Source organism: Falco rusticolus, chromosome 12 (assembly GCF_015220075.1).
Source record: "Falco rusticolus isolate bFalRus1 chromosome 12, bFalRus1.pri, whole genome shotgun sequence".
NCBI lineage: Eukaryota > Metazoa > Chordata > Aves > Falconiformes > Falconidae > Falco > Falco rusticolus.
In genome coordinates this window covers 22,817,347-22,836,379 of record NC_051198.1, presented here as the reverse complement: position 1 = coordinate 22,836,379, position 19,033 = coordinate 22,817,347, and the positions used below count along the sequence as shown (strand labels likewise).

The 19,033-nt window shown below is 42.4% G+C and overlaps 1 long non-coding RNA gene across 2 annotated transcripts in view; it reads left to right on the top strand.

Moving 5' to 3' along the window:
- Positions 1 to 18,476, top strand: part of LOC119156343 — a 67,380-nt gene extending 48,904 nt beyond the window's left edge. Inside the window, exons 4-7 of one of the 2 annotated variants that reach the window (XR_005107079.1) lie at positions 9,551 to 9,633; positions 12,484 to 12,676; positions 15,263 to 15,455; positions 15,541 to 18,476. This is a non-coding gene — a long non-coding RNA (uncharacterized LOC119156343). Of the gene's footprint in view, positions 1 to 9,550; positions 9,634 to 12,483; positions 12,677 to 15,262 lie in introns of both variants that reach the window. The other variant, XR_005107078.1, reaches the window with a different exon arrangement.
- The last annotated feature ends 557 nt before the right edge of the window (positions 18,477 to 19,033 follow it).

Sequence of the window (19,033 nt, the reverse complement as noted above, 5' to 3'; positions counted from 1 at the left end):
CTCTAGTCCCATCCTATTGGATGGGAACCATCCTGCATGCTTATGGTGTTCAAAAATAATTAACTAATACTGAAACCCAGTTCCTGAAGAATACTGGTGCTGCCCAGAGACACATAGGTGCTCTTCACCCATACCTCGCCGGAATGTCTGTGTGTCTGAAGCAGTGAAGGAGAGGCCTTTGTTCAAGCATTTTCTGTGTGGCAAGGCAAGAGTTAGTCCCATCATTGTCAGTTTTCTTTCAGCAGAAATGTGCATTTTGCTGTGGCCAGACCAATACTCTAGGCATGTGCAAGGACTGGGGAGTGCCACCCACAGATGACGGACATGTGGGTGTTGTCTGAGACCTTATGGGGCTGTCTATTTCCGTGTTCCCTGACCCCTTGGTACAAGGCTCTCCTGTATTTTCCATACTCTTCTACTTCTCCATGACAGAGCATCTGGAGAGTACTTTTTATTTCTCCAGAGATAATCCTTGCAATATTGTAGCCATTGGCTAGCTCAGAGCTCTCCCCTTCTCTGGCTGGTACACTACATGCTCTCTGGCAGAGGTTTAAAGCAGTCCAGATGCTCAACTTTTCTGAACGTTTTTTGTGGGCTCAGTATCACAAAAAAGAGGTAAAGAATGCCTATTTGAGGACCTGTACTTGCCACTATAGGCAGAGTGAATTGGGGTAATAAAATCACAGGATAGGATGTATGGAGTGGAGCATATGTTCTATCTCCACCAGGAGCGAGCCAACTGCTGCTGGGAGGATGGGGCTGTGAATGGCCTCCGGACCAAACACTTGCTTGATTTGCACGCCTGCATGGCTGCTGGTGGATCCAGCTGCTCCTTCCCCCGGCTGCCTCACAAAGCCGCAGGGACGCTCATGCCCAGGCACACAGGGGCAGAGCAGCTCCTTGGGGACCTGAGAGCAGGCGCAAGAAAAGGACCTGGTCTGGGAAAAATGTATTCTGTGCCCCCACAGCTGCACCAAAACACTGTAGAAAAAGCTGAGACATAACAGGCTGATACCTGAATGAGAAGGTTTTGACAAGTAACGTGTCAGGTGCTTCAGGGTGCAGTTTTGTACTTACAGTAGGTGGTAGTTTCTACCTCTGGTGTTGTCCCTTTGAGGCTGATGAAGGAATTCCCAAAGGCAGTTAGGAGGACTGATAAGGTCCATTTCCTTTAGTAGGAGTTACATTTAAGCTTCTACTGAATACTGTATTGCACCCTGAATGTGTCATTTTCAACAGGACAGTCACTTCTCCCCCAAGGGAGCAGGCAGTGCTGTGCTGTCCTCAGAGGACAGCAAATGTCAGTTACTGTGACTTTATGGGGTTGAGATATAATTATGCTCTTGTTGTCAAATCTTAGAGTGAAAGACAAGTTGTACTATTTTAAGCATGCAATTTTGGCAATAATATTAATAATAGTTTTCTCCAGAATGCCTTTTTTTTTTTTTTAAAATGCTGGTATGAAATTAACTTTTAGGAGCAATGAGAATATGTGTGGAATTCTCTTGTCCTGAAATTTATGTTAATCTATTTTCTGCAAGAAGTAATCAAAAGTCTCGTGCAAGAGTACATGAAACATGATTGCTCTTTCTTATTTCTTGGGTCCATCATTACACTGGGCCAGGGCTGCTGTTTCCTATCCTGAAGTAAGGAATCTCTCCCAGGAAGTTCTGTGTCGGGCTGGAGATCAGAGCAGGTGATAATGGTCTCATCTGGCTTTGAAAGTTATGAGGAGGAGATAGGACATGTAATGGACTCATTATTTTGTTTTAGTCCATTCTTCACATTCCAGCACTTGGAGATGTAAAAGCCGTGTGGTGACCAGATGGAAAGAGCAGGGAATGGGGAAGAGCACTAGAATGACTTCCCTATTACTAGTAAGAAGAACCTGGATAGAAGCAAAAAATACTGGGAAAATATGTAAGTAATTTTATCCATACAGATGACTTTAGAAAGGAGTATAGGTTATAAGAATTTAAGCCCTGAACAGAGAGGAGATGGAAAGAGGAGGAAAGGATTGAAGAATAAGGGCTAAAAATACAAGAAAAGATGAGTGGTTGTATCCCCTAGAACCTGAATCAAATCTGTTTGAGGTATAAACATCAGCAGAGGATGCTGAATTCTCAAATGAAAATGGAAAAACACTCAAGGAACATGAACTTTAAAACAAGATAATTAGGACTGAGAAGAAGGAAATAGATGTGAGGTTTAGAAATACTCCAAATTGCAAGAGTTAAAAAAAAAAATCCTCCTCCAATACTCCTGTAATCTTCCACATGCTTCATTCAGAACTTTGGGACTCAAAACTGCCAGTACATCCAGGTTCAATTCTTTGGCTTTGCTGAGGTTTTATTTTCTCATTTTCTTTAATTCCATTTCTAAATATCTGTTTGGTAACTCTGACTTTCTAGTGGTTTCTATTTGAAGGTAGGCTAAATAATTTCCTCCATCAATTCCTAGACTTCCAATCTACCTTCTCTTGTGGCCGTGAGAGGAAAATGTATTTTGAAATCAATAGAAAACTGTATTTGTTTCAAATTATTATGTTTATTACATGTGAAACTAAAAATAATTTTAAGATGACATTAACTAGTTGAAACTTTTCAAAGTAATCTCTACTAAAACTTTGGTTTATTTTATGAGGAAATACTGAACACTTGAGTTGCTTAATCTAGTAAAACTAAGATGGAAGGGGGATATAATGACTTTTTATAAAGACATTTAGGAGGTAAACTTCAAAGACAAAAAGAATTAGTTAAAGAATAATACTGGCATGAGATCAAGTGGATGCATGCCAATTATTAATACATTCAGAGTGGAAATTTAGAGAGAGATTTCCTTCCATCCATCCATCCAAGAAGCAATATTCTGGTAACGGGAACAGAAAAATTCACTGTTCTGGGCTACTGTTAAGTACGGTAATGAAAACTATTGTATCGCAGAATTCTTAGGGACAGAAAATGAGGCTTGTGATGTGGATCAGTTGGTATCTGATGTTTAGGTGTCAGCAGCTGAGTTTGAAAAGAGACTTGGTTGTTTATTTGCACCATTGCTTTATTCTATTAATCACATGCTTCAGGACTTTTGTTTGCAATCTGCGGAGGTCAGTAAGGGTCATTTTTACTTTTCGTTTATGCATTGCTAGACTTCTAGGTTGGTCTCTTTTTCACCTCTGAACCATGAAAGAGCAGGATATGGGCTAGGGCCCCCACTGTCCATGTGTATTTCACTCATAAGCTCAAGTTTAAAGTGATCACCAGATTTGGGGTAAGGAAGGAATTTCCTTGTTGATCAGATTGTCAGGAACAACTGCAGAAGATGGGATTGTCTTCATCTGTCTTAATTTCTTAGGATTTGCAGAGATTCCACTTAACAGTTTCCTTCTCTTACAGGGATTTGGGATATTGACAGTGCATTGGATCTTGCCTGTTTGCTTCCTGGGGCTCATTAAGTTTGCAGCTGCTTTATGATGAAGTGTAAAGTTCCTTGCAGACTGCTGGGGAGCATCCTGGGGCCAGTGGTGTGTGGGGACATGTTGGGCACGATGCCTGTGGACTCTAGTCCAGTCTAATAATCTGTGAAAGTCTGCACTTGCTGGCCCAGCTGACCCTTTCTGGCCTTATTTTCTACATTCCTTTTTATTTTATTTTTTTTTAAAAAAGTGCTTCCAAATGTCAATTCTAATTTCATCTGAAATAATTGGTCTTTCATGATGCATCAAACTGGCCAATGACTAAAACTCATTGAAAAACCAACTTGGTCACGCAGGAGCCCCTTCGTGCCCTGGGTTCCTCATGGCCTTGAGTCAGATGTAGGAGCCTGTGGGCAGCATGCACACAGCAATCCCTCTGGAGCCAGAAGCCAGAAAACAGGCTGAAGCTCTACCTCACCTCACATTAGGCTGAGCAGCCCTGTGGACCAGGTATCTGGACTTTCCAAAATTTGTCTGCTCTAGATCAGAATTGAACTGTCCTGAATTTGGGCCAGGAAGGGAAGCAGCTGTATTGCAGGGGAATACTTTTGAGGGTGATGTAGGTCAGGTATTGCAGCTGGCTTGGGGCTCAGATGGAAATCACCACCAGCCCTAAAGCGATGCTCGGGAGAAGACTCCAGCTTCCTTCCCACCTAAGGAACTGGGGCAGTGCTTTGGGAAGGGGACAAAGAGGGGATTTAGGAAATAGACAGGCAGGAGGGGCCCAGCTCTTCTTTTTCTGACACAACTCTCACTGTGGAGCCACTTGCTGCACCAGGTGGCTCTGACACAAGAAAGCATAACAGAGCTGCTGGAGAACTCTTGTCGTTGAATTATTTTGGAGCTACCATTGTGCAGCAGCTTAGCAATTAATCAAGGAGAAAGATTAATCAAACTACAATGGTCTATAAGATCCCAGTACTCTGCTTTGTAACTTGCACATGCTAAAGACATAAAACAGTTATGATGGCTTCTTCCTTCCTTTCCAGCCTAAAGATAGTAAAAAATTCCCCCGTTGCATGGAACAGACAAGTAAGCTGCAATGATTCCTGTGGTGTACTGTTTTAATACGTGCTGTTTAATTATACTTTTATGACTAGAAACAGGTAACAGTGTTCATGCTAAAAATATTTAGACATATGGATTCCCCTTGATTCAGAGTTGTTTTCATCTACCAGACTCATAAAGTAGTGAAGCTACATGATAATGCCATATGTATAATAAAAGCACATTTTTTGAAGACTACATAAATGCATACTACTAAAATACAGATATTTTGCTAAGGAAATTAAAAATGAAAGATAGGTTTAAAACATTGTTAAAGACTATAATGGGAATGGCAAGTGGCATAATGGGAATAATGCCACAGGATTATCCTTGGGCAATAGGGAATAACCAGAATGAGATAGTATTAAGGACAATAAGTCCAATCCTGCAGAGCACAAGCAATCCTGAGAAGTGCTGAGCCTGCTCAGCTCATGGTGAAGTCAGTGGGAGCTGAGGGCACTGAACACTTCTGCAGGATGAGGCCCGAGTCAGAGACTTCCAACCTAAGGCTGTCACTTTTAGCCTGGATTTTTATGAGATGCCAATTTGATTTTTATGGGATGCCAATTTGGATGTCTTAGTGGGACCCTGGCATACTGAGAACCACTCAGAACAGCAGCCAAATTTTTCCAAGTGGGCCTGATCCACCTGCCACTTATATTGAAGGACAGTTTCCATTGTCCTCTGTGGGGTTTGTTCCTGGCCCTGTTATCAGGAGGCACCCTAAGTGCATTGAAAATTGGCTGAGGGAAGTATGGAAGCAGCACATCTCAAAAACCCTGTGCTGCTGGCACTCTGGTCAGGTGGAGCCAGCTTAACTCCATTTTCAATTGTGAGATGGCCAAGTTGTGCAAGCGCTTCTGCCCATTTCATTCCTTAGCACAATAAACTCCTATTTTGCATGCCTCAGATAGCCAAGGTTACAGAGCTGTAAGGACAGTGAGAGTCACGTATCTTGATTTCAAGCAACAGTTTCCTTGGATGGAAAAATAAGGTTTTTGATTCCCTGAGCGGAAAAAACCTGGAAAAGCTATCTCCCTCTTTCCCAGAGTCCAAGCAGGATTGTTTTAATAACCTTATTAACAAGATCTATGTGAAATTCTATTGAGTATGGCCTCAATCTTGCAGTTTTAACATGACTATGTCTATGACCACGGAGTGAGGGCGGCAGTGTGTGTGTTTGCAGGACTAAGAGCTATGATTCTGTCCTGCTGAAATCATCAGAGGGTTACCAAGTGTGGTTGAGTTTGGGGATGCAGGATCTACCCCACTGCCAAACCTGGTGTGTGCTTCCACAGGGCAGGGCCAAAACGAGCCTACAGTTTGTGTCTGGTAGAAGTGAATTCGGATCTCTAATGTGCTCCTTCCCTCCAGCCGTGCCATGAAAGCTGCTGTCAGAGTAGGGGGCTTTATTCTGGCCTCCACAGACAGTCTTCGAGTGTCTTCTGGGGCTGTTGACTTCCTTCTCCACCATGCAGGGTTGCAGCGAGCCCACGACCTTGCAGCTGCATCAGCAGGGCTCTTTCTTAATTTTCTCAGGTGAGAAGTTAAGAAGTTTAGCCCTTTTGGGGGCTTCCAGATTTTTTCGTATCCTGGTCCCAAAACCTCATTGTGTTTACCTGTATTTCTATGCCTGTTCGGATCTATATTTTAGCTGCTACAGCAAAATCATGCCTGCGGGATGAGGGGAGTCAGAAGAGCCCTGCTCAGGGGCAGACATTTGTTTGCTTTGGTTGAGGCCAAAAATTCCCAAAGGCATGGAAGAAACTCCTGCAACATATCCCTACACTGCATGAGAAAACAGTCTAGGGTGCTGGGAAGGTGGCGTGGCTCATCTCCTCCTGCTGTCACCCTACTCTGGTCCCAACATGGGCAGTTGTACAAGGAGGTCCAACACATGGGTGCTCCATGGGAAATCTGGAGCCAGAGGTATCCTCACAAATGGGCGGCCGTGTGGCTTGAGGAGGCCTTGGTTGTCTGGCCAGCTCACCCTTGCAGCACAGCCTACCTAGCACATCCATGCTGCATCTCCGACCCAGACCATCTCATTCCTGCCTGGGCATTGACCTAGCAGCTCTCCTTCCGTGTGGGAGTGAGGCCAGTCTCAGGAGATGACTTTCAAGAGAAAGTCACCAATGATGAAACATTTGTTTCTCTCTGGCTCGGCTAGACCTCAGGCTACCCTTCCTTGGCTATAGAATGCTCTTTCAGGGGCAGCTTCTTCAATGTTCAGGTACACCTTCAATACGAACAGCTTTCACAGCTGCTCCTAAAATGTTGCTGCCTTGTCCCTTTAGAAGGCACCTGAAGTTACAACTCGATTCTTCAGTGCACCTTCAGAACTCTGAAACTACTCATAAATACCCTTGTTAAAACATGCATTTCAGCCTAATCACAATGAGCCTAACTGCTAAGTCCAGCCTTACAGGGAGGATGGCACTTACTTCCTTAAATGTGTAATGTTGAGCATCCACATTCATATTTTTAGTAGCATATAGCAGTGGTCCAGCCTTTAGTGTACTGTATGTACTTTTAATAATCTCCATAAAAGCCTGATTTTCAATCCCTAGGCTCAAGCTGACAGTGTAAATAAAATCACCCAAATCCACAGGGTAAGAGAAATGAAAATGACAAGGATTAAAATTTTGTCAAACCTCTTTCTTTTTAAAATTCTGCTTCCCTTCCAATTGGATCACGACCCTCTGTGTGCACAGCTTAAGACCAGACGGTATGCTTTCACTTTTATTCCGCTCTGCAGCAGGCTTACAGTATTTAGTGAAAGTCTGTAAAGAATGTGTGCTGTGTAGAGAGTTAATACCATAATCCCCTATCGTTAGGGTCAAATGCTGAATAGAGCAGAAGAATTAGAAAATATGTTACATACAATGGCAGAAAAAATGCATCAGCATGCTGTTCTGTTAACACACGCATTCATTACCAACAAGTAAATGACAATGAGGTAATAGAGTATATTAAGAGATGTGTTCTTCAAGTCTAGTGCGCGTGTTGTTATGAGAACCTAAGACTTTGAGTGAGAATCTAACTCTGTGGATACACACACATCACAGGGTTCTTCTTTGCAGATAATTGCATCTTTCTAGGAAGCCCTTTGATGCAAAACCAGCGTTTTAAATTATTTAGCGGACATGAACTTTGAATACTCCTTTTTTTAATTTCCTGTGAAGTGCGATATCTGTATTTTGCTATCCAAGCACGACAATACGTCTTTCTCTAGGGAGTTCCCAAGTATGAATTGTGGTAATTTTAGCTAAGGAAGTATTCAGAAAACAGTCCTAGTGCTTGCCTTTTCAAGAAATCCTTAGTGGGCTAGCTGCTCACATCATATAGAACTGGCATGGGTGTTTCATTCCCTTGGGTTTTTAGGAGAAAATGAGCCAGTATGTGCTGAAGGACTGACAATTTGCTAGAAAGAGGAGAGAGAAAATACATTTTGTACGTAGTGCTGCCTGACACCAATTGCAAAATATAAGGATCACACCACCTAAAAAATCTTATCACTATGACTTGGCATATTGTGTCATCCTGTAAGGAAAAGACTGAGTTTCACAACAGCGGGGGTGACCCTATGGAATAGGAAGAGATATTAGAAGTTATTTGGTTGCCTGTACTGACACTAAGTAGTGTCTGATTCCCTAATTATTCCTGCTGATTTAGCCTGGTTATTAAGGGACAGAGAGACAGTGCTGAGCTAGAGACAGGATGAAGGTACTTAAAAAACATCTTGCAATAGCTGGTTAATGACAAACTGTGGAAAGCACAGCAGCAACATGTAACCTCAAGACTTTGTCCAGTGCAAGCATGTTATCTTATCTCATGACTGATCGGTTGTAAATAGTACCAGGCGGCACTTTACAAAACTGACCATGTATGGTCTTATGTAGACACATGTGCTGGCTGTGCACTGTCACCTGCACAAAGTTTGCATTATTTTCCTACAGTAGGAGTTGGGAGTGGTCAGGAAGCTACATTTAACTGAAGGAAAGAGAAATTAACTTTAATTTCTCAAAAGCTTTTTTTAAAGAAATTCAGAAAATTCTTGGTTAAAAAGCCCCATTTCCCACAAAAGTTCTTTCTTTTGTTAAAAAAAGAAATCTTCCTCAAAAATTACTGGTAATTGAAGTTAAAGAGATATCAATTTTTAAATCTTTCAGGTTTCTGAAGGGAGAGAAAATGATTTATGGGATTGTTTCTTTGAGCATTTTGAGTTTTGTGAATGGGGCTTTAAGCAGCTATCGAGCCCCTCCGACAGTGGCAGGCAGTGCTAGCAGGGTCAGGGCCGAAGGTCTTAGTGTCCTCTGCCCGAGTTGTGTCCTGCAGTGGTCTCATCATTAGAGGTGAAAACTGCCGAAGGCTTCCTTTCCTTTTAAACCTCATGAAAATTTCTTTTACCTGCTTTGCAATGTTTTAATGGTTCTTCCTTCAAACTTGCACTACTGCGGAAACAAATTTAGAAAAACTAATGAAAAATAAGTCTCACCACTGAAACACAAAAATCCTCCCCCATCTAGCTGCCTGGTTTTCGTATGTGTCCATTGGTGTCAAAGATATTTTTCATCTGACTGAAGTTCAGCTTTGTGGTTTAGTCTCCACAGTCTCAGGTATACATTTCTTTCTACCCTTGAGCGGTAAATGTAGAGAGCTATAGGGAAATTCTGGGTATTCAGTTTATTTAACCACACTTACTGCAGCACGGTGGACAGCCAAAGTCAGGCTGCGCTAGACTGTTGCTCAAGTAAATCCTGGGGAGGAGATTCATAGAGACTGAGCTGCATGTACCTGGCTGCAACTCAGGGTAGTAGGAGTGTTGCATATTTTCTAAGAGCAGAACGTCTCACCTGGAAACTGCAGACTTCTTGAGTGGATATTATTTAACTCAATAGATTATGTGTCTTGACTCAATTTAATATCTGAGTCAGTAGGCTGAAATAATTAGAAAATGTGACTAGAAAGGGAAATGGAGTGTGATAAATTAAATCAAAGAAACAAAACCTCTTGTTTCTTTGGTGACAGGAGAATACACAGCAGCAGAAGATAAAGTATTTGATGTGGAGTTCCTTCTCTAAGACAAAAGAAAAATATGCAAGGTAATTCAGGTGAGTGAAGGATTATTCAGGTTGGTGTGTGTCATTCAACAAATGGTTCAGCTCAAGAAATGAGCCAACAAAACCTACTGCAAGAATCTAATAATAATCACTGCTGTGGCTAACTTTAGGGCTAAAAAGCCCCAAAAAGATGACCTTTGTGAAGTGGCTGATGGCACTGCCAGCCCAGGGCACAAGAGGAGAAAGGCAGGCTAGGCCAGCAGGGTGGTGAGCGGGAGCCCGGGCCCCGTCCCTGGTCCCCCGTCTTTGCTTTACATACAGCTCTTCTGGTCAGGCTCTGACAATTAAACGCTATACTGGTGGGTTGCTCATGTTCTGTGCAAGACAATTAATGCCCATTCACTAGAAATGCCTGGGCTGAGGTTGATTGTCCTAGAGACGGTTATTTTCTAAGATCTAATTTCGGGTTCAGCTGAGTGGAATCGAGATGGCGGTCTGACTGCCGAGTGCTCAAGTCTGCGCACAGCAGATGCAGACATTTTTCAGACAAATTAGTGAAGAGACCTCTGTGATGCACACAAACTGCTCTGTAATTATTATGGATATGTTTGGACGTTTCAATGCTCATGATATGACTATACGGGGTTAAATCAACAGTCCTGTTGGGAAAACAAGGAGAAAAGGGGAAAAGGATATTGTTGTTGCTTAAATGAGCAAGTTGTGTACACTGTGCTCACAATCGATTTGCATCTTCTCGTGTGACTCCACACAACGTGTTCCTGTGGTTCAGAAGGGAACAGAGTCAAGTGTATCACCCAGGAAATGTTCTCCTCTTCCAGAGACATTCAGTTCCCTTTGCACTCAGTAGCACACAATTATCGAGGAACAAATTTTTTCCCCACAGCTTCCTTACATAATCACTGCATGCACCACATCCCTCTTTGAGATGAAAATTATTTGAGAAGAAGGGAAATAAACCCTTTCTGGCAATATCCGCGCCCTGCCCAGGTCAATAGCAGCTGCACGTCTTTGGGTGCTTTTGGAAAGGATCTAAGGCTGTCTGGTACAGTTTGAAAGTTATGATGTCTACCTTATTTCTTAATATTGGTCTCTAGGTGTAGAAAACTAAAAGCGAATGGTTTTGGGATAAACCTGAAGTAATTTGCTCTTCTGAAAAAGTGAAGTGACAGTATGTTTTGCAGAAGTTTTTATGAAGAAGTTATATTTGCTTCTCACAATATTTGCAGAGTCTCTACCAGCACGATCTCTGACTAGCTTGCGAATACCTAAATATGCCAGTATCTTTCATTTTTCCTTCTTTTTTTAGCCTGTAGGAAAAGTAGCTTGATTAGCATGTTTTTGTTTGTGCTTAGATGTGGTTGTACCTGGCAACTCTGTGTGAAGAAATTAATGAGGCAAAGTTAAGTCAGAGAGATGAGTTTTGCAATTAACGCTGAATGTGGTGAGATCTATAGTTATTCTCATCTCTTGTGAAAATGAATTAACTTGCCATAGGAGAGTTGTGTCTTCTGCCTTCATGGTTTTCTCTACATTGGTTGGCATTTCTTGACTTTGATAGCACATGCCAGCTGTAGGGTGTAACGTGATGCAAAATCCATCCGTGAACAGAGTCAGGAAGACTGGATGATTGGCTACTCGTGCCACTGCTCCTTTTTCAAAAAAATTGCTGCAAATGCACCGTTAGCAGAGGAAAAGTGTCATTTATTTGAACAGAAGGATTCTGACTGCTTTAGAAAATGCCCAGCAAAACGTAAAACAACATGTCATACTCCTTTGCTCATTTGCAAATAGTGACCATTCAAAAATCAACCCCCAACGTTATATTTCAGAGAAAATAAAAACTTATGCTTACCTTTGAAAAGTAACATAAAGCTTGATTTCACCACACGTGCAGGAAGAACTCATCACTGTCACCAGACAGCTCTTGTGAGCACAGTACACACATGTTTTCACTTCCATGGCTTTCATTGTAGTGTTCCTGATGACTGCCAGTTTATTGCCTCAGAAGCTACAAGTCTGAGTGCTTTGTTAAACCTGTCTTCTTATAAGCTTCTTCTCTGTCCTTCGTTTTGATTTGATGTTGGAAAATGCTGTGTAAAGCTATACTTCATGCTCAAAGGAAACCACCATAGTGCAGGACAAAGTATTTTTTAGAAAATGCTGAATTGACACACACAAAAAAAATTTTTCCAAGGAACTGAAGGAACTGACAACTGTTCTTGATCATATTCAGTGACTAGCCAATTAAAACGTGTATTTGTTGGAATTTAGGAGAAGTCAAGGACAGTTTCAACTTTGCAATAAATTTCTGGCCTCTCTTTTCAAAGCTAAAGTGTTCTTAAAGAATGTAAAGCAAAACACCAGTATCAGAAAGCACAAGCCTAACACTGAGAAACACTTTGTGCCAAAATAAGTACTTGAAAACATATTCTTTTTCTTATCCTTTTGTGCATCAAACCAAAAGAGTGTATCAAAAATACATGTTTTTCACAATGCTAAAGCATCTCCACAGTTTTGGGACCACAGAATCCCCAGGCTATCATTAATGGAGTGGTGGCGCCAATCTCAAGGCAGTTTTTCAGAACACAAGTTGTTCCACAGCTTTTAGCTGATTCAAGTAACTTTACAGCAGCCTTAGGTTCATATAGATCCCCTGATTATTGTCTGTAGAAATGGTAATAGAGGTCGTGGACAGTCACAGACAATGAAAGAAGGGAAAGCATAAATAACTGGGCCCTGATCCTACATAGTGTTTAACTGTCTTGATGCTCTAGGTACTTCTATCGCATTGAGGATTATGGGGTATAAATGCAACTCTATAATTTAACCCATCTGTAATCTGCATCTGTATGGAAAATGAGGTCTGACTCTGTATTTCAGGGCAGAAGTCCCACTGGCACACCTGAGAGCAAAGTTTGCTACAAAGATGTTTGCGCATTTTGTGTACAGAGTTTTGCTTCTTGCGTTAGATCCAGCATGGGTCAAAGTTGCTTTACATCACCTTGACTGGTTACAAAGGAAACCTTCAAATAAACCAGGATTGTTGCAACATTTTCTGTTGAAATACACCCAGGTAAGTCATCGTGGCTTAACTTGGGCAAATGAAAGTAAATCAAGTAAACTTATATCCCTCTTGCACAATTCAGCTTGGGTTTGCTTCCTACCTGCTGTGCAGGATGCTCACAAAGCACCAGAGAATTCTACAGGTAATGTACACAACATAGATAGGGACTGTCGTTATAACTTAACAGTTTAGGAGATGAAGGGGAGAAATGTTAATGCTTTGCATTTATTTACTTTTACAGCATGCTATAAAGATTAAAAATACATTGTACACAAGTGCAGTATTTAATGTAGCACTTTAATTACATTCAAGTGTGTTACTAAATAGTCTTGAGAAAACCTTAATGACCAGCTGTTCTACCCTCTTCCCATATGTCAGAAATGGTTTCAGAAATCACATTCTGGGACAGTAAGGTTGTATAATTAGACAGTGTATAGTTAACACTTCTAGATTTTCCTCTTAAACTGCGGGCCCTTTTCACTAACATATTGTGGTTTGGTGCCAGTTTGGCACAACACAATTATGCGATGTGCCAAACTGCAACTGAGATGTACAAACTCTCAGAGACATGTTATGATTGCACCATTATCTTTTTATATCTTTTTCATCATTAGGACTGGATGCTTTTTATATTATGTAAGATTTAGCTTTTTACGGCCAACAAATAAACTTAGTAAATAGGACTATAAATTTTTAATACTTCTTCCATAATGCCATTTGTCTAATCAGAATTAGATGGTTACTGTAACCCCACATCGGTTTTCACCAAAAAAGGCATCATTCCAAGAACAGCAGCTATGGACAAAAATTTCAAAGGAGGTTCCTTTTGGCCCAGTTCAGGAATGCATTTAAGCACATGCTTAGCATTAAGCACATGAGTGTTTATATAGAGGCATGCATGCGCTGAAGCTGGATCAGAAAATGGTTTATGCCAAACAAATAAAAGAAACCCTTTCCAGAAGTAAGCAAGCATACGGGCAGCTCAGTCTTTTGAACAATTATCATCCCTCTTCCCGTTAACATCTAAAAATGACTGTTTTTCTGGGACGTTTATTATTTTGCAAGACAAAACACATCCACAGTTTGCAAGGTGGGGGGGGGAGTTTGTGCGAATACATTAAGCACAAGCCGCCAGCCGAGCCGTCAGCGCGCGACACACAGACGATCCATCCTGGCCGGGAGAAGGGGGGGCCCACGGGAGGCAGCAGCTTCACCATCCTGACAAGAGAGGTTTACGGCAGGTTTTTTTTATTATTTTTTTTTCCTGAGCTTCAATTTCCAACGACTTATTTAGATGTAAGCAATGACAGCTGTAATCATGTTTTAAATCTTGCTTTGTATCCTTAGTTATAATGTTGTTCAATTAATATTCAGAATAATGGAAGTGATGTGCCCCTTTGAAAAAGACTTGAATGCAAGCCAAAGCTTTGGGAAACTGATTCTCAAGAGGATTAATCAGCATTTAAAACTTGCATTAATAAAAATCTGATCTTCTACTGTGTGGCATGCATAATACTTTTCATTTTTAAGCATTTTATTTTAATAGTGTGGTATCCTTTGTCCTGATTTTTAAAGGGATTTTAAAATCTAACTCCTTCAAATCAATCCTGCTTTGACCCCTGTGCATTCTTTTACTGAATATAAAAACATTAAAGAAATTCTTAGTTCACAAATACATATATTACTGAGGATGAGCAAAGTACGGTGCGCAAGCAGGCTTGTAATAGAAATGATATATAGCTTCCACAGGAATTCATGTTAGGCAAGGGCTCACCTTAATATGTAAATTATTGGTGCAATAAAAACACAAATTTACACATAATTGCTTAAAAGTTTGAAGGTAAATTATAGCCTGAGAACACACGAAGAGCCCTGGTAAGCTCCATAAAAAGTGCTCTCCGTTTTTCACATGACTTTTCACTCTGTTAGAAGGAATATTATTGTACCCTATGCCAACAAGATTGAGTCTATATCTGAAAGACAGACTTAATCTATGTTTTGTGTTGTTCTCCTGATCTTATTAGTGGGTTAGAGAAACAAGAGGATTTTGTATAAAGTTTCGCATATAAATTCAATTCTAGTAAACCAGCTAATTTACATGCTAAACAGCCAGCAGTTGGTAAGATAGTTTTGTTTCATGTCAACTGCAGAAGCTAAATGTATTTTATAAATACTAGAAAACATTATTTCTTCTGAAGAGGCATTTTAATAGCAAATAGCTCACTCAGATCTTCTACGAAGCGGAGAAATCTAGTTGAGAAATTCTTGTATCCTTACTCATGTTACTGAAAGGCAAAGTCTGCGCTCTGAGTATGGACCATCTGCTTTTACTTTGTTTCATACCTAATGTGATGCTTCAGTTCATCATAAATGCAATCAGTTTTCTAAATGGTGCCAGAGGTTCTTAAAAGATATTTTTATGAACTTGCTGCCTTCTAGAAATAGAAGGTAAATGTGTTTTGTTTAAAAACAGTAACTATAAAATGGATTTGGAGCATCAAAAATTGTAGTCTACTAGGCACTGGGCAGGATGAGTAGACTTTGAAATACTGCAAAGAAAAATAATCACAACAAATACGCCACCTTTACTTACAGTGGACAGTGTACCCAACATGAGAAGTGAAGCGTGAGAAGATGTGCGCTGGTTTAGTTTTCCTGGAGTAAAAAGAGGAAGGCTCCAATTGAAGATGCTCTCTGTCTGATTTCCCAAGATCTAGGTCTGGCCCAATGATGCACAATAATCTCATCACTTGCAAAGAGACAATTGGAGCAAGTCTCCACCCTGCAGGTATGCTGAGAGAGGGACAAGCAGGAGTTACTTTGGTACCACCTTGTTATCCCATCAAGCACTACCTGCCTGTTTCTGGTTTCAGAGGGTATCTGATGCTACCGCTCACAGACCAAAGTATTTCTTCGTGAACAAAATCCTGGCTGTAAGAAGTCAATGGCAGAACACACGGTCAATGATTTCCAGCTGTGGTAGGACATTCTCTTGAGTTGATAAACACCTAGATTCAAATCTGAAAGGCTGGATAAAATGTATATGAGCCTTCTACCTGTTGGATAAATACCCAGACTCTGGCTGTCAGCTCTAGCCTCCCCCATCCTCACCCTCTCCAAAGGACATCACTCCTGCCTGTCTTTGGTTCTCTCTGAAGAGGGAAAAGTCCCATTGAAATTCAGTCTGCAGTTGTCAGATCTACAAACATAGGTCCTTATCTGGCATGTAAGACTGTGTCTAACTTGGAAATAAGCTAGACAGGGAGGCCATCCTCTCGTACTGTAGTGAAGTATCATGACTTGGGTCCACACCTAGATTTTCTACAAACAGGGTGGTTGAATCCAACCTGCCTACTGGGAACAGTGCCTGGGAGTAAAGCTCCTTCCTTGCTTTCTGCCTGAGCAACGCCTGAAGGCAAGCTATCAGCATGTCCTATCTGTGAGACATCACTACTTCCCAGCCAGCCAGCAGATCGAGGGATGGCTTTTGGGTCTCTTGCCAACTGCCTCGTACAGGGATGACAGAGGGAACATCCAAAATGATGGTAAGCAACTACTGAAGCTCAGTCTGAGACTTCAAATTGCAAAAAAGGCAAAACACCAGTCACCCAGTGTGTGGGTTTACTGTAGAAATTATTACAGGCACTAAACTAATCTAACCCCTACTACAGAAAAGCAAAGCTACAGTTGAGAGCAAGCAGGTCTGATGCATCACCACAGGGAGCCTGAGTCTTAATATTGTGTTGTTCCACCACCATCTTCCTTTTGCCATCATCTATACTTCTCTTGTTCTCTCTTTTTCAGCTCTAATTACTGTGTGGAACCAACCTCCTTCATGCAGTCAAGGCTGTCAGCACTCCCAGCGTGGCTCCAGCCCTTCCTCCTTGCACCTTGGGGCTCTAGGTGCCTCTTGCCCTTCTCCCTGCTTCCCTTGCTATTTCCAGGCTGCTTTGCTCTGGGATGTGCCAGTACTGGATTAGGCTGAATGCAAGTCCCACATTCTTTATTACAGAGTCAGCATTTCTTCCTCGTTCCTTGCCTGGCTGCTGCCCAGCAGGTTATTTTGGGACCTACGCTAGCTGGCCCAGAGCACAGCCATGCCAGGAAGGGTACTAACAGCTGAAAGCTGCCGAGGATTGTTTGCCAGTGCCTGAGCCTGAAATGAGGTGCTGTTTTATTTGGGGCATAGACATAGTGTAAACATCCCTGAAGAGAATGGTGGTAGAGGGTAAGGTTTGTCCTTACCCTTTAGGGTAAGGTAAGGTCGGGGTAAGCTAGTCCAGCACTGAAGGGCTAGCTGGGGGAAGGGAAGGCAAGGCTGGGCAGCAGCCCCTTGCAGTGCTTTCCCTGTAACCGGCAGCGCTGCAAACCTGCAGGCTGGGGGTGGGAGAGACAGTGCTGTGAGAGGGATTAAGCCATCTGCACATTTTCCTCCCTTTCCTCCCAGCCACAGACAGACCCTCACCACCGTGTTCCCAAGCCAAGATGGTGCCTCTGCTCCTGGGACATGTGGTCCCCACACCTCCCCCTGGGTCAAGGCAAGAAGCAGCAAAAACTCAGCAGCACTGCAGAATTGTCCTGTGGGTCTTGGTGGGTTGGGACTGGCAGATGTTGATATAGCAGCTAGCGCACGGTTCAAGTGTCTCTCCTCACCTCATACCTCTCCATCCCAAGACAAGGAGTATTGCAAGCCCATGGTGTGGACACCAAGCTGTAGGTCAGGCAGAGTATGTGTGGAGACAGGCATTGGGTGGCAAGAGGGTGCGGAAGAAGGGAGCAGGAGGAGGGGAAGGAGATGGGATGGAAGAAGCAAGATCAAAAACATCTGTGAAATGGTTGTGAAAGATTTGGTTGAGCTTTCTGGGCGAGTTAATCCTCCATGTGTTCTCTGAGCTGGTAAATAATATTGATGTATAGGTATAAAGTGGGACTCCATGACCAAGTACAGACCCTGCAGCATCATAGTTAGGTGTCCTGCCTATGATATGCTCATTTGATTTAGAACCAGAAACAATTTTACCTTCTCTGGTGTGCCTGCTCTCCTTGTAAAACATTATGTCATACCTAAGTGGCCTTTATACCTGTGGAGCCAGATGGCCACCAATGACTTGTACCTCTTTTCCTGGGAGCTGACTTGGAATAGCTTCTATAAGCCTGAATTTCTGCTCTGGAAAACAGCCTGTTGAAAATGTCTTGTCCTGAGCAACTTCCAATACATGCCTTCAGGAGCACATGAAACTATTGCACCTTCTTAGCCCCCGTGCAGTACTGCAGGTCTTGGAGGAACCTGGAGTGCCCGTAGAGCAGCCGGCGAGCAGATGCAGTGGGGTGGTCATGGTACCTGAGCTGCCTTGTTTGAAGCCAGGGTAAACCTGCAGAAGCCAGGGTAGCTGCCCTCCCAACTTGGAGCTGGGAGTGCTCTGAGTGCATAGCAGCAGCTACAGGGCCAACGTCCTTTAGCAGACGGCAACCATGGATGTCTGGAGAACAGTGTTAAATCCTCTGGCAGAGTCATGACATGTTGCTGGCTTATTCTTAACCTTTTATGTTCTATTGCAGCGCTTTTGTAAAGAAAAAAAGGTTATTGTTATACTTGAATTTATCATGCTGTTGGAGAGCACTGGGTGTGAGTCAGCCTTGAGGCAGTAAGATGGACAAGATGAGCTCTTGAAGTACCTTTCCAGATCTATTTCTACAAGTCTATGAGCAGAACAAAATGAACTCAAGATGTTTTCCCAGAAGAGAGCAAATAAAGGAGCCATTTCTTTGAATTCTGCACAGATTGAATATGAATAAAATGAATCCCACATCTGGTCCATTCTTCTTATTCATTTCTTTAAAGAACAGATACAATCATGCTGTACACACACGCAAAAACCAAGCAGGGAAGATCAAGTCAAGGGTGCCTCAGGTTTTACTTTCTGTCTCTTTTTGAAACGGCAAAAGATTAAAACCAAAAAATCTGCATGCCCCACACAAATAAAACAGCATCTATATCTGAACCATTGCAGTCCGTGCTGAGTGTTACACAATCAAAATCTGAGAGGGGAAAGGAGTTGGCAGTGGCCAGAAGGGGCTGTACGCATGGGGAGGAGTGCTCACAAAGCTTTTCGGCAGGCAGGAGTTTGGGATATGAAAGTAGGCAACTAGGCTCCCTGCACAATGTGTGAAGGACATTTGACTCCTGGTGAAGATGACTCGCAAAAGTCAGACTGCTGAGCAGGGACCTGCTTGCCCAAGCCCATGGCGACTGCTGGAGAGACAGATTTGCCTGTCACCCCATCTCTGAAAGTCCCTTAGGTGTCCAGTTCAGGCCAGAGAGCAGATACGGTGTATGGCAGACCTTCCAGGTCATGAATAATGAAG